Source organism: Mauremys mutica, chromosome 5, assembly GCF_020497125.1.
Source record: "Mauremys mutica isolate MM-2020 ecotype Southern chromosome 5, ASM2049712v1, whole genome shotgun sequence".
In the NCBI taxonomy this organism is placed as follows: domain Eukaryota; kingdom Metazoa; phylum Chordata; order Testudines; family Geoemydidae; genus Mauremys; species Mauremys mutica.
In genome coordinates, this window is record NC_059076.1 from 76,105,914 (window position 1) to 76,121,956 (window position 16,043).

The following is a 16,043-nucleotide window of genomic DNA, read 5'->3' on the forward strand; positions in this document are numbered from 1 at the left end:
TTACACATGCAAATCAAGGCATTGAAAATGCAGTTGCCCGTTTAGAACATGCAATAATCTGTTTGTGTAAGTGCACACGTGCATTTTGCTGCATCCGAGTGATCACACTATAAAACTCTTTTCTGTGTATTTATGTCAGACGATTAAGTAAAAGCATTTTGCTTTGTGCAGCATGGGAAGAGTGGATGTCCACTATGGTTTTGCTTAATTTAATCCTGTTTATCTGTCCTATTGTTTTTCAGAAACATTCTGAACGTGGTGGAATATCTTGTTAGTGCTAATGAATTTCCCTTAGGTCAGGGCTGCTTCACTCACAGAATGGAGGTCCACATTTCATAAGTTTAAAGGCCACTGTGACAGAAGAATGAAAGATATTGGCTGTAGTGCAACAGCAACTAACATGTCTACATAAGGTATGTGCCATGTCTGACCAGTCCAATATATTAGCAATACCCTAGAAACTACAAGGCCATTATGAAAATATTTTGACTTTTTATTTTTAACTCCCAAACAACTCACACAAATGCACATCTCTCGCCCATAAACAAACAATACTTAAGTTGTAATGATCTATGCAGACATGGATTAGTATGCTCTTTCATTATAGAGAAGTAGGATAAATGACCAGGAGTCGATCTGCAAACCTCTCATTTGACTTCCACATCCACCATCTGTGTGGGTGTGAAGTGTTGACTCTACTTAGCAGTATACTTCCATCAAAAGATGTTGGCCCAGTTTCTCAGCCTCTGTATCAGTGGTGCAAAAGGGATGTAATCTGGCCCTTGATGTGGCAAAGGTGAATTCTTAACTGGCTTCAAGCCTGTGGAGCCAGCTCCTACCCTGACCTCCCTACCTTCCACAACATAAAAGGCATGTTAGGGGAATGGGCATGGGGAAAGAGGGTGTCGTGGAAAGGAACTCCCCTCTGGACTTATGTATTTAAGAAGCAAAACATCTAAGCATTTTAGTCCTAATACTTTGTATCTAATGGAAGTCCTTCAATTAATTTCAATGAGTTTGGATCAGGACCTTAAAGTGAGAAAACAAGCCATTAGCTTCTGTGTAAAGTGTTATATGTTCCCATGTCTTCTGAGGTGAATTATTTTATAATAATTATACAATTAATGAGAATTAAATCTCAACAAGTCACTCTGGCTCATAGAATTTAGAACTACAAATCTGATGCAATTTGAATTCTTCCAGCTATTCATCAGAATCTCCATCCCAGAAATAGTATTATTTCCTCTCATGTTAACCTTCAATTTACCTGAGAAAAGAAGCCCAGATTCAGCTCGTCTGCATAAAAGGTTGACATTTTCAAAAGAGCTTTAGTAATTTGTAAGTCAGTAGGACTTGTGCTCCTAAGTCATTTAGGTACTTTTGAAATTCTGCCTGAAAGCTTTTTTATTGTTACAAATACATATTGCTTGGCTTGAATTCCTGGATATAGGGTGGGAAAAAAATATTCTAAACAATATATAAGATCTATCTTTCATGACTTGGCTGCTGGTAAAATACATTCTATGTTTTGTATTTCTCTAACAGATAATAGTTCTCAAAACATCAGTCTCAGCTGATACAGGTGGGTGGTTAGTAATAAAATAAGTTGGCTCCTCATATTTATTATTAACGTTTATTAAGCTAGTGCTAATGGTCAAACAAAAATGGTGCTCCATTGTGCTAGGCACTCAACAAACACTAAATAAGAGACAAACTGCATCTTTTAAGAGGTCTAAATTAAGAATCCATGGAGCCAATTTCTCTAAGAAGCTTGGAATATCTTCTGCTCCTTTGGTCATTTGCAACATTCTTATAAATATTTGTATAAACTCTGTGTACTAGAGTCTATTTTATTCAAAATGGCTTTAGCGTCCTTCATTGTAGCCATTAATATTTTAATTAAGTATCCAGCCTTTTTATCCTGAGGTTGTGTCACAGCTTCTGTTGATGGAGTTTATTTTTAAATCTGCTTCCTCAAGTTTGGACTCTAGCCTGCTCTCTCTGGAGACACTTATTTACATTTTGGCCAGTGCTGTCAATTTATTTCTTTTACAATGCCTGGAAAGGGTACTGCATAATCTGATGTTTTATTGGCTTTACTTATTGTAAGTCATATGAAGTGCTCAAACAAAATGGCAGTTGTGTAGCTATAGCCTTCTGATTCAGTGTTTAAAATTTAAAAAAGTCATTATATGAGTTCTTTTGTTGCCGGGGATTTTATGGTCATGGGGACAGTATTCTTCTGTCGATGAATCTTTTGCTCCACAGAATTAATTGTGGGGCACGTTTCTGAAGATTAAAGCTGGAGGTAATCTCAGCCACATTTGGTCTCCTTGCAAACTAGCCCTTCCTTCACCCATGAAGCACCATGAAAACACTATACTTGAAAACTTGCACCTTTTACAGAAGAAAATTTAGGAAAGACAAGCCAAACAAACTCCTGTATTCATTATTCATGATGAGGTAAACATTCTAAGTATATTGCTAAACTCCTGCTTACTACATTCACATCTCTACTACATACAAACAAGACGACTATGGTTTTCCACAGACTAGTCTGATTACAGAAACAACACACTACTACAATAAACTGTTTGTATTTTGTGATAAGATAAAGACTTTTTCCTGAAGGTTTTTTCTGGGGGGTGGGGGAAATCTCGTGATAGTGATAACTCACTGAGAGCCTTTCTATTGTTTTCCTTCATCTGCACCAGGCTGCAGAGAACTATTTAGATTTATTGTGGAACCTAATTAACTTTCAGCTTCTTTGAAATCAGAAACTAGTGCTCATGTTCATATCAGTTTCACCAGCAAAACATAGGAAACTAGAACTTTTCCTGCTTTTAGCCTATGAACTGCATTTTACAAGCCAATGGACATTTGACATAGAGAAGAGAGACAGGGTTACTGTGATTATTTTCAAAACTGCTAATCCCATGTGCAAAGAGTAAGCCAGGTTTGTGATCTATATTGATATTTCTCTCACCACACAAGAAACAAGGAGCAAAATCCTAATGTACCATTTACCTCATATAAAATACATCTCTTCCCACTTAACATCTGTTAGCAGAGCTTTAAAAAGAGTAAAAATTTCCATTTGTAGGAAGGAAAGTAAAAAAATGCCTCCTTTTGTAGGCAGTGTTTTTAACATGATTTGATTAGTTCTCTGAAATATTTATACATACAGACCAGAATCTCTATCTTAATGATAATCATCTCAAAAGTAATTCCTATAATTTCCACTATTGTGAAGACTCAACTTTAAAAAAAATCTCTCTCAGAAAGGAGAGATCTGGTGCCTTCTCATATAACCATGAAGCAGAACAATTAAATGTAGATGATATATGCTATTATTTACTTTTCTCCTATAACACTGTATGCGCTAGACATGTTTTCCTAGCCTGAAAAATTAGGAGAAAAGTCTAACTTGTTATTTTAAAAACAGACCACAAAGCTGCTTGAACAGGCTTAGCTTTGACTCCTTTCCAATTAAAATAGAATAGAAATAGTTTGAAAGTCCTTAAATATTTTAAACACCAATCGTAAAGGCACTGTTAAAAATCATTTAATCTGGCTGTAACTTCAGCTTTTAAAGCTGTCTGGTTTTAATTTTTCTCCATATACCATTGGTAAAGGAGGAAGCTTTCTCCACAGGGACAGATGAAAAGACAACATAACAGGAAATAGGAAGAGCTTTTAGAACGCTCCTATGCCAACTCCTTTCACACCTTCCTCCTCACCTGCCATACCTACTTTATTCACCCTATTTGTTCACCTGGTTATTTGTCTTTTCACACTCCTGCTTTCATGCTCCAAGTTCTTCCTCCAAACACTGGGCTTCACAATTGTTTTATAATAAAAAAAACAAAACCCAAACAAGCGACACCACAATGTAATTATTTTTAAATTGCATGCTTCACTCACCTAAGTGACCATATGATCTTGCTGTTGCTGCATAGTCCTTTTGACTCTCAACCCCTACCTTTGGGGCAGGAACTATCTTTTTTGTTTGATGTTAATACAGAGCCTAGCACAATGGGGCCCTGGTCCATGACTGGAAGGCCTTGGTGCTATAGCAATACTACTAATTATAATTAATAATATTTGCCATCTTCTCCCATTCTTGCCTTAATTTAGGCTTGGATTCTCCAGTCTGAATAACTCTGGCAAACATTTGCACTTGTACAGAGCCAGTGGGGCTCTGCATAGGGGCTTGCCTGGGCAGATCAGAGCCTTAGGGTATGAGCTCTTCTGGGCTGGGACTCCACCTTTATTTCATGAAGCACCACGCACATTTATGGAGCTATACAAAAAATAGTAACTTTTCATCGGGCAGTCCTCTCCCCAGAATATGCTGGAGCACTTTCACTGCTCTCAAGGGCCATACTAAAACTAAAATTTTAGGCAAATCCAGGATTCTGAAACTAGCAACAGAAAACAGAGCTGACTTTGTTTTTTGATTTAAGTCTTTCAAAATTTGTACTCCATATTGTTCCTGGAAAAAATGCACTTGCACCACTTATTCCTAGGCTTGTGCCAAAAGCTCAAATGAGGCAGCAGCCATGATGGTCTCCCACTAGTGCAGCCCATGAAGCAGTCATGCTCTCCTTGTTCTCATATGCGGCCTTGTGCTGTTCCTGCATGCCAATGAGATATCAGTTGGTCCTACCCTCCCCCAAGACTCAGCTACTGCTCCATTCCACTAGTCCGTCTATGTGTTGGGGTTGGAAAAGCAGCAGCAGCTTTGCCCCCATTTCTGACATCATGAGAGGTAGACGGCAATACAAATGATGGAAGGAAGATGTCACAGTTAAAATATTTGCCCACCATAAAATGGGCTTAGCTTCAACAAATCAAACTATTTCCGTGTTATAGCTAAGTAAATAATGGTGTTCTTATTTATTGCTTATTATCAGATTAATAGGAAACAAGCCTAAGTTGCTCTGTTACACAGAGAACATCACTTAAAATGTGAAGCCACACTATTTTGCATGTGCCTGGTTTTTGATAAGTACAGACATTTGGTGTTTATTATTATAGCTATTTGTTAGCTATTATGGGCAAATTCTTCCACTGGATGCTTAAGGACACAGTTCCAATATAAGACTGTTGAATGGCAGGAAGCACAAACAAGCACATTTAAGTGGATCCACTCCATTTTTTGTTCTCTGTAGGGTTCAAAAGCAGAAGATATTTACTGCAAAATGTGTGAATATTATATCAGGAAGGAAAGTACAACATAATTCATATTTACATAAATTTAGTCTAAATCAGGTGGGTTTTTTTCATTTACAGGTTTCCAAAATGTGACTCAGACTTTTGGCACCGTAAAAATTGCACAATATTATTTCTCAATACCCCTCCTCCCCAGTCAGGATCCTGGACAGTTGAAGTCTTGTACCCAGTGAAAACAAGATGACTGCAATGTCTAATGGGCAGAAGAGTGTATACTTTTACAGAAGTTTTATAGAGCTGAGGTTGAAGGAAGGACAGCACATCGTCAACCACAAATGAGGTTGGAAGATGTAATTTTGAAGGATTTAAGAAGCCTAAATCCTCCTGTATTGACTCTTGCTAAAGGAAAAAGGCTTTCAAGAAACGGTTCAAGATGGAAGTCCATTCTGTGAGCCATCATGGCTACAGCATAGCCCTCTGAAGCTGTTGCTACTTCCAATTAGTGCTTCAGTTACCAATATTTTATTAAGCTAAAAAGAAAATCCTAATTGAGCTGTTTTTCACTGAATGAGATTTATTATGATATAAAACTGGTCTGAAATGAAAATATTTTACTTTTTGAATCTTTGGCACTTTTGTACTCTTTCTGGTCTTACACACACACACACACACACACGTGTGCATTTGAAATATACAGCAAAATTTCCACTGTCAACATGTGCAGAGACAACTTATTTCATCAGAAGGCATACAGTAGCTGTGTAACACCACAAGTTTAAGGTGTAAGGAAAAACTAAATTAAGCATGGTGGCATTTAACCAATAGGTTTCAATTCACAAATGAAATAAATTAGAACATTTCAATAACCTGCTAAAACAGGTGTCTGATTTTGCTCTAACAGTGATTTGGTGAATTTGTCCTTGATTTCAATGGGGACAAAGATTAGGACCCTGATAACACCATTATGTTCCCAATATTATGTTTTACTAATTACTGTTTCATGAAATCAAACTGTGGGTGCAGTTTTCAATGTGAATGTCATAACAGGACCTGCATTTGGATGCACAAGTGAGAATTAAGGTATATAAATACCTCTTTTGCCTGCCAAATGTCTAAATCAAATATAAAAAGTCACATCTTTTTTATATGCTCAGGTTTGTATACTCAGTCTTTGAATTGTCAGCAATTTACACACATTTTATTTTGTAAAAACAAATAGCTAAGAAGATTAATACAAAATTAGGATGCGGAAGAACAGAACAATATTTTTGGACCAAATCCTTCTTTTGAAGAAAAAAAAGCATTGATGAACTTCTGGAGTATCTTTCTCCTTTAAAAATTACAGTGAGTTCATATTATATTGTTTTCAATTGTTGTGGCAGAACTTCTTGTCTGTGCATGTGGTACAACTTTGTAACCAAGTTGTATCTGAGCCACCGTCAGACCTTGCTGCTGCTGCCGCCACCTCAATTTCCCCTCCTTGACATCATCGTACTGCATTCAGACTTTTGTAAGTCAAATGAAACTTCCTCCTGGGATCTGACACAGCCCAACTATCACTTTACATCAAAACAAGTAATTCCCTTACTCTACAGTTTCTTCAGTCCCTTGGTACACTCAACAGCAATTTCCCAAAACCAAGTTTTACTGCCTGGTATTTCTTCATATTTCTTTCTCTTAAAGAGAACTACCTGCCTACCTCTAACCGAGTTGCTTTTTAGCCTTTCACCCAAAGAACAAATGACCTACAGATTATCACCTGATCCCAGGCATCAAGCCTATTATCTGGGAGGTAGCTAATTAGCCACAAGTGAGGTTAAGCCCAGCTCCTTTTGTGGGCCATCCCATCCTATGCCACCGTGATGTAGAGGGAACACTGGCAACAGCCATGGGCATTCTATGTTATCTGTTATGGTCAGCATCATAGTTCATGGTAACTACATCTGAATTTCCCTTTAGTGGCTCATCAAGGTCACCCCCCTCTCAGGTTTCCAGCTCCCCAGTTTTACCTCTCTTGGGTGGAGACGCGTTTCTCTTTCCTGATGTGGGTATATCCAAACTGAACAGTTCCCTGCCTTCACTGCATTATTCCCAGCAAAAAAAAAAAAAAAAAAAACTAAGTGGGCCTACTTGCTTTCTCTTCAAAGACAAAGAGCATAATTGCCTACAGTTCTAAGTTACCACACAGTTCTTTCTAATCAAGCCTGTTTTATTGTTTTTACTGTATTCTTAAGGTAAAAATCACTACAGAGAAAAAAAGAATCTACAGACATTCCAATAAGCTTACCAGTGGCCTTTGGCAGGAGCAGTCCTTCAAAGCCCCACCCAAGGGTTTTCCTGTGGTTTCAAGTTCATCACACTCTTTGCTCAGAAGACGAGCATAGTCTCATGGGGCCTTAGTAAGCCAAAGTCCTTCCAACCCTTCCATATGGACTGGGGCCATCCACAGACTGGAGGTCTCATCCATTTGTTGGATCAGAACAAAAAGCCCTGAGTCAGTTTACTGCCAGATTATTTATCCCAACATCCGTTCATTGTCTTCTGGTCTTTTGAGAATCCAATTGAACCTTTGAAGAGACCATGAATAGGTAATCAGCCAGACTGCTGGTCCTCTCCATGGGGCAAAGCTTCACAGGGCAGATAGCATGCTAAAATAATTCCTCCAGTTATCTCACAACAACACATAAACAATTGGATTTTAATGCAATAGAACCCAAAGGTATTAAACTTAATTCAATAAAGTTTATCCAGCATAGTGAGTATCTGTGACAGTCATCTTTGCTTTTCAGAATGTTCTGAATTTGATCTTTGCGTTTTTGAAATTAATCTGTTAAAGCATGGAATAGGGGCCCTTTCCTATTCACTTGTAGGGAGCCTTGTTTATATTATCTGCGCCCTTGTAATTTAATGGTTGTATGAATACCAATAAAATAAGTCAAACCCTTCATCTGGGAAACAGCTAATTAATCACAGGTGGGTCTAAAACCAATAAAGAGCCATCCTACACTATGACACCCCTTTATTCCCCCACACACCATATTAGGTATTTAGAATACAAATTCCTTGCAGAAGGGTCCTGGTCTCCTTGTTCGTAAGGCCTTTAGCACACTTTAGGCATGGTGCAAATAAATAGTAAATAATCCCTTATTACATTCTTCCAGAGATGACCCCTGCCTGCTGATAGTGGGAGGGGTGGGTGGGAGTGCGGGCAGCCAGCTTTAGAAGTGTTACTGAGCTTGCTCAGTCCACATGAGACTGCTTAGTACAAACTGAACAGCAAATCAAGGGGGGCACATGATTCCACATGTCTCTCTTCTCCCCCCTCATCCTCCCGTGTTGCCTCTGCATTCTTCCTTTCACATACTGGCCAGTAATCTCTCTCATTGGCCATATGAATCAATTCTGTTAGCTCAAAATTGTAGTTATGTCCCTATAAGATTGCTCACTGTTAGTCCTACAGACAGTTATGTATGAATAACTGGAGTAAGACCTTAAGTTGTATACTCTGCAAGGCAGGAATTCTCTTTATTTCATCTTGTATAGGGCTAAACATATTATCAGACTTATTACATAAGAATATACTGGCAATAACATTATCTGAAGCACAATTATGTTTCTGCAAAAGTACCAGGCTTCGTAATCAATGAAACATTGTTATTCCATCGTGGATCACCCCTGAGCATGTATATCAAGAGGTTACATATTGCAATAAAGCCAAATATTATGTAACTCATATCTTCTCTTCATGACATTCACGCTTACTGGCAAGAAAAGGCTAGTTTTGAAAAGAACAAGGGTTTTAGCATTTAGTAGTATGCATGTTAGTGAAATGTACAGCATTGGCATATCATACAGCTACATGATGCCACATGATATCCCTTTCACTTTTGCAGTCTGTCATATACTTGCAGCTCTCTCACAGTTCACACAGTCAATTTCCATTCAAATGTATTTGCTCATACACAGTACCCTGAAAGAGTTAAATACCATGAATAATAGTTGTAACGTATGTTAATATGCTTGGATTATGTGACCATATTTGGAATCTCAATAGTGAGAGTCACCATAGCATCTGAGTCCTTTACAGGTAAATTAGATCTGCATAGCAAAGTCCCTAATGGACTTCAGAATGTTCATATTCCTTCTCTGGTTATGGGAAGTTCAATATGGGAATGGAAGATACATTTTCCCCCTTTTCTTTTCCTTCCTTCCTTCCCCTACCCCCTGGTTAGGGTGGTTGTGCCCTGATTTACTGGGAATGTTTTATCAGCAGGAGGCTTTTGCAGCAAGCCATAGGTTGATCAGATTGTATCATTTCAATCTTCCCTGGAACCTCTTTCCACAGATGACCCTCTAGACTGAGAATGTTTTCTCTCTGTGTCTCTCACATCCTTGGCTCTCCCACCCCACTAACTCCTGACTTCCGTCCTCTGGGTTTTATTCCCAGGTCTTTCCCCCCAGTTTCACCTTTACCTCAGATTAATGTTGCATAAGAATATTAAGTAGCACATTGTTTTCTCCTCCCCTCCCGAGTTATGGAGCAGCAGCAGCAGAAGAAGAAAACTCCTCTTTCATCCCAGGTCTCCAATATGTTCACTTGCTGTGCTTCACTTACTGGGGAAGGATCCAACAGGAGCGGAATGAGAGAGAAGGAGGAGAGAAAACTATTTGCTACAGCTCTGTCCTTTGGGGAATGAAATAAAAAATTGTAGAGAAGAAAATTTCCTCAAACTCATCCCTCTTCCTGGCAGGAAGCATGGTACACGGAACCCATCAGCAACTCATTTTCCTCTCCTGTTCCCTTCTCCTGGAGAAGTCCTCTTGTGGTTCACTTGTCTAACTCCAACCCTTGTATCCTGAACAGGAAGCTGGAAAGCCCAGTACCAGCTTCTTGTTTTCACACACTTGCTCCAATTCCTTGCCTTGGCAGGGAGTGAGGATACTCAGTTTGAGAGCTTGGCTAAAGTATTGGGAGTCAAACAGAAAAAGAACAGTAGTGTAAGGTTCCTGAACATAGAACAATGTGCTTTCACTGGCTCCTTCTCTCTTTTTGCTTCAAGCCTGAGCCTCTGCTTCACACAAAATTCTTGTCGCAATGCCCCACCTACTTACAACTTTACTGTTATATGTTTTTTCCTTCTCCTCTTCCCACTCCATTTGTTCTACATAAGCCTCCTGTTTAACCGCTCCTTTTGGGTCCTATTAATTGTTGCCATGCACCTTATGTAGTCACAGTATAATATGCTATCAATTTGGAATGGTAGCATTTTGCATCAGTTATACCCTCACTTGGCACTGGCGGAAGTAACTATACAAGATGGAGAGCAAAAATGAATTGGACCCATTGTATCCTTCTCCACTCATGTTTCTGTGATTCTTCCATGCTGCTCCCAAAGTGTGGAGCCATCTTCCATCTCTTGTGCACTATTCTGTCTTAATTGTAATAACTCCTTAAAATGCACATCATCCATGAAGCTGTTATTATTTATTTGTTAAGTGGTGATGGTGTGGCCAAGACATACAAATTAAAGCCCTGATGATCTTACAACCTAAAAGACAGGGACAGAGCTGGAAAAAAAAAACCCACCACACTGGAAGTCTCACAGCAATGTGATCTGAAGAGTATGGGAAGGCCTCACCTAAGAACACATGCTTGATAACAGCTTTATGGTTTACACTCCACAAAGCAACTTAGATGTCTCAACTCCAGAGTTAGGCAAGTAAGTCCCTGTGTGTGTACCATTGCAATCCATGAAACTCTCACTTGGCTGCCACCTAACTCTGTAGGTGCCTACACTGATCCAGTTTTACATTTTCACTGTAAAAGTTCCCTACCTGCCTAAAGTTTAGATTCTGGGACATGCACGCTTCTGCTTCCCTCCTGGTGCCTATCTCCTGCCTCAGACCTAGAACAATTCACAAAAACAGGGAAAGATAGGCATTCAGCTGCACAAGTCTCATGTGGGGCCTGATCCAGTAGGCATGCCCAGAAACTGTCTACTACATTGGGTCTTATTCAAATTCTACCCAGAGAAGCCACACACCTCATAACTTTTAGCCTTCTGGGTAGAGCACTCATCAGGGATGTGAGACACCCAGGTTCAAGTCTCCTTTACTGCTAGAGGGCAGAAAAGATCTGAACACAAGAGTATCCTGCTGTGAATACACAACCAACAAAAAAAAAATCTAGTTTAAGGATCCAGTAAGACAGCAACCCGAAGGTCTCTTAGCAACAAAACTCCATAACTAATGTGAAGCAGCTGTGGCAATTTTAGCAAATGGTTCAAACTGTTGAAAAGCCATTAGGAGGTTGATATATAGAGAATAAAAAGGTCCATTCAACTTTAAAAAGACTTCCCAATATGGAGTGTTATGTTATTTTATAACCAAATCTTAGTCACAGTAAGTTTACATGCTACAGAATGCTATTTATGACCTTGTGGCTGGACTTTCTGCGGAGTAGCTGGAATTCCACCACATACCTGAAATTCCTTCTGAAAAGAAATTGCCACAGTCCTTGGCAAAGTATACATGTTTCTACAGTAACCTGTGCAATTGCAAAACTTCACTGAAGCTAATGCTGTTTACGATATGATTTACTACGTGCACTAGGTACAAGACCCTAAATAAATTAGAATCCACTTCTTTAATCCTAAAACTTACAGACCCTGTTGGAAATAACAAGCCATTTGCTTCTTCAGGCTTTTCATATGGTTGATTATTAAACATTTGCTACTGGTTCCCTAATTACTAATTTTGAAACTGGAGATTCCTAATTGTCCAATGAATGTCATGAAAGTCACTAACCATCCTTTGAAAATAGTGATTGGGATAGGCAATCAGAAGCTGCATGACCACCACCAGTATGGCAGCTTTACACTGCATGTGACTAAAGGTGATTGATGGCTTAGAAGTGATTATTGTTACTACTCGGTATTATTTTACAGCTCCAAAAACAGCCTAAGAACCCTGGCATACTGATATTGGCCCCAGTTCAGAAAAGAACATAAGCACGTGCATAACATTAAAGCCTAATGGCTTCAATGAGGCTTAAGTGCTTTGCTGAATCAAGGCCATAATAAATATTATTCATTTTATCAGCTAAGGGTCTTGATTAGACAGGCAAAATTGTTCATTATGAAATTGGTATTCTGTTCCACAGTAAGGAAAGATACTGATCAGTACCCTTCACAGTACTGTAATGTGAGTCACTGCGGGCCTGATTTAACTCTGTTTGAAGTCAATGAAAAGGTTCCCATTAGCTTCAACTGACTGTGGATCATGCTTAAGTACAGCAAAGGTGTTCTTTAGTATCATCTATGGAACTGTAATGATTCTTTTGTCAGTGCTCGTGAACACTAATTCAATGCATTAAACTTAGGACTGATGTGATTAAGACTCAAAGCTACTCAAGAGACTGCTGGCAACCTCTACTTATCAAGCAAAATCTGTCTGGTAGACAGTTGAGAAGAGCAGCTGAAGGGGCAATCTCTGGAAATGCTGGTTCACAGGAGACTGAGGCAAGACATCTGTTGTGGCATAAATGCTCACAATTACTATGCAAGCAAAGATCTAGTCCGCTTTCAAGAAAATAAAGTTATGAGCTTGCAAAGTCAGTTACAGAGTAATAGCATGATTAAAGGAGGACCAAAGTAGAAAAGTGATGTAAACATAGCTCTCAACTCTGACAGAAAAAGAAATTCCGAGGCACAGCATATAAAAACCAAGATGACCAAAAATTAAGGTCAGTTCTTGAACAATGAGTCCTTGAAAACTCAATATATTGCTTTTTAGTAGCTTCAAATAAATAAAGGATTAAAAGAAAATCTGCACTATTTCAATACTGTACTGATATTCACTTCTGTATTTTTAGATCCTAATTTTTGATGACTTTCATTAAAATGAGGTTGTAATATCTGATACAAAAATAAAGATAAAATATGGACAAGAGAAGACCATATCAGATTTTAAAATGTATTTTGACTGGTTTTTTAACTTGAGTGACTCATACTCTCTGTTTAGCTTAGATAATAAATTTAAGAACATGAAAAAAATGAATCTACACTACTGGACAAATGTAAGCAGATTTGTGGGTTTGTTTGGAAATCATGTGAAATTCAGTGGTTTTGACTCAAAGCCAGGTAAAAGTTGGTCATTTTAGCTGAGTTTCACTTTGAAGTGCTGGATTGAGACCCCCCCAATGGAAATCAAGTAAACAAAACAAAAGGTTTCCATGAATCTCTGAAATAACATCTCCAAAATTCACACATCTTGAATTTCACAGAGCTCCACAATCCCAAATCCATCACTACCCTCAGAAGTAAAGTAGAAGTAAATAGCTCTTTAAATCCCGTTATATATATTTTGCTTCAAATCACCTTCATCAACAATGTATCAGTTAAAAAGTAAAATAAAAAAATGCCCAAGAACAACTTTTCTTTCACAATCTACAAGGTACCTACCATCTACAAAGAAGGCCAAAATCTGCTCTTGGTTATATGCAGGGCTGGCTCCAGGCACCAGCGCAGGAAGCAGGTGCTTGGGGGCGGCCTATGGAAAGGGGCTGCATGTCCAGGTCTTCGGTGGCGGGTCTCTCAGTCCCACCATTATAGCCGAGAACACAATTTTGTTTGCCTTTTAAAACTGTAGAGCTACATAATCCAATAAATTAAATAATGGGTGGGAGCAGTAGGAAGAAAAACAGGGGCATTATCCTCTTTCAGCTGTTCATTTTTTCTAGTAGCCTTGTCAGCTTAATTTTTCTAGACATGTCCTCAGTTGACTCCTCTGGCACCTCGGGATAATCTAAACCACTTTTCCTTATCCTGCATGTCTGCTATGAATTTAATAAGTCAACTGAATGGCAGTGACGTATTACAATATCCATGGAAGTGGTTAGCAGTTTGTTCAGAATCCTTCTTGTTCTGTTTGCTTGGGAGACCAGTCACTGTCCAGTATCAAAGCCAGAGGAGAAATTTTGCTGACAAAGTTGGGTGGACAAAGACCTTCCTTGACAGTACCAGGAGGCCTCCAGCAGTATAAATGTCCTCTTACCATTTTACCCCAAATTAGGCCCTCTTATCTTTTAACACATTTTTAGTCTGTCCTCCTGCTCCTTGTTCTTTTACCCTATTCTCTCTAGCTCCCCTAATCTTTTTCCCCTCAGCATCCTCTCTGTCATATCCCATTAATACCCACACACAGTTTAAAACCTACAAAAGGGACCTATTTAGGATTAGTCTTAGTTCTGAATGAAGGTTCATGTCACTTCTTATTTTTTTTTTGAACTGGCTCATTCATCTTTTTTCTTGCCAATATAAATAATAATAAACAAGCTACAAAAAGAGAGTGCACATCTGGCAAGTTAAGCCAAGATACACTGTTGCTGGAGCACCACAGGAATTTTGTGGATGACTGTGGAGCCAAAACTTGATTTTAGGTGCCTAAGTACCTTCATGTATCAGGGTCCATGCTCTTTGGAAGTTGTTCAGCAACACACTGCAGCTCTCAAGAAGGCAATTTGAAAGTTCCTTGAAGCCCACTTCTGTTGTATACAATATAGCACACAGCAACTAGTACTAAAAGTTATATCCTGTCACAGGCCTGAAATCACTAGAGGAAGAAACTTGTCATACTTGGCTGCTAATTAACTGATTAACTTTTGGAGTAGTGCAGTTTCAGTGTAATAAAAGAATGAGAGGCCTCTTTTGGTATTCCTGGGCAAGTGATACAGTGGTTATGAGTTGTATTTCTAGTCCTTTCATGCCTTGAAAACATATTCACAACTGTCCTGTGGAAAACCCATAACTACAATCAACAAATTATTATTTATTTAGGCTGCAGTAGCCCCTAAGAGCTCCAGTCATGTACCAAGACCATCATAATTTTATGAATACAGACATCATGGGACTTCACCCTACCAGACTCCTGCTGGTGGAAAGGGCATTTGATCCTCCTTGTGAAGCTGCATGGAGCTCTATAATATGTGCATCTATGCTGCCCTAGCATTAATCCTCTCTCCTGGATCTTGTGTCTATATTTTGCCACCATGCATTCAAGTTTCATCTTGGTATAAATCCTCAGAAAAGCTGAAGATTATTTTAAATCCTCTTCAATTAGTTTTTGGTGTATCCTCTTAACTACTAAATTAATTCATCACTTCTGATCTTTCAGCTGATGAGGCTTACACAAATAAATGTGTCTTTAACAGAAACCTGCAAAACATACCACAATAAAGGAGTGTTTGAATGAATTTAACCAATTGACTTTCAGCTCTAGTTTAATATGCTACTGCCATGTCTTTCTTTGTAGACAGAGAAAATACAAGACCTATAAGTCAAATGGGAGAGAGGATAAGCACTCCAAACTACCAATTTGATTAATATTAATTAAGACAAACCTAGTTTAGTACTTCATTAGTTTGTCAGCAATGATTTAAAAAACCCCAGCATTAACAAGGATGACACTGAAATGCTGAACTTTTAAAATTCTCACTGGCATTTTATTATACATGGTTGCACAGCTCTCAGCCTGCCAAGGCCCAGATATTGGAAGCTATGTGAGACAAAGACTGAACATGAAAGTCAGGAAAAGCAATAGGGAAGGAAGACGATTTATGATGGCAAATAGATTTTTCACCTAAATAACATATTCTGCAACTCCAGTGTTACTGTTTTGCATTTTGTAATGCAAATTTACAGCACCACAGGTGAGAGAATACCAAATGTGTATGCTAGAGAGAGGCATTTAGGTCTTACAGTAAGAGCCACAACTCTCATAATGAGGTATAGTTAAGAGCTATGGAAATGCTACTGAAGAGTTGGAAAAAAAAAGATTTGATAAGTGAACTGAAGCTTCCAGTCCTTATA

The 16,043-nt window shown here is 38.7% G+C and overlaps 1 long non-coding RNA gene across 1 annotated transcript; it reads left to right on the top strand.

The window, feature by feature from the left end:
• Positions 1-899: 899 nt before the first annotated feature.
• LOC123372018 lies at positions 900-5,535 on the top strand. The gene is made up of 3 exons (XR_006580049.1): positions 900-1,035; positions 1,546-1,582; positions 5,296-5,535. It is a non-coding gene; the product is annotated as an uncharacterized LOC123372018 (long non-coding RNA).
• The last annotated feature ends 10,508 nt before the right edge of the window (positions 5,536-16,043 follow it).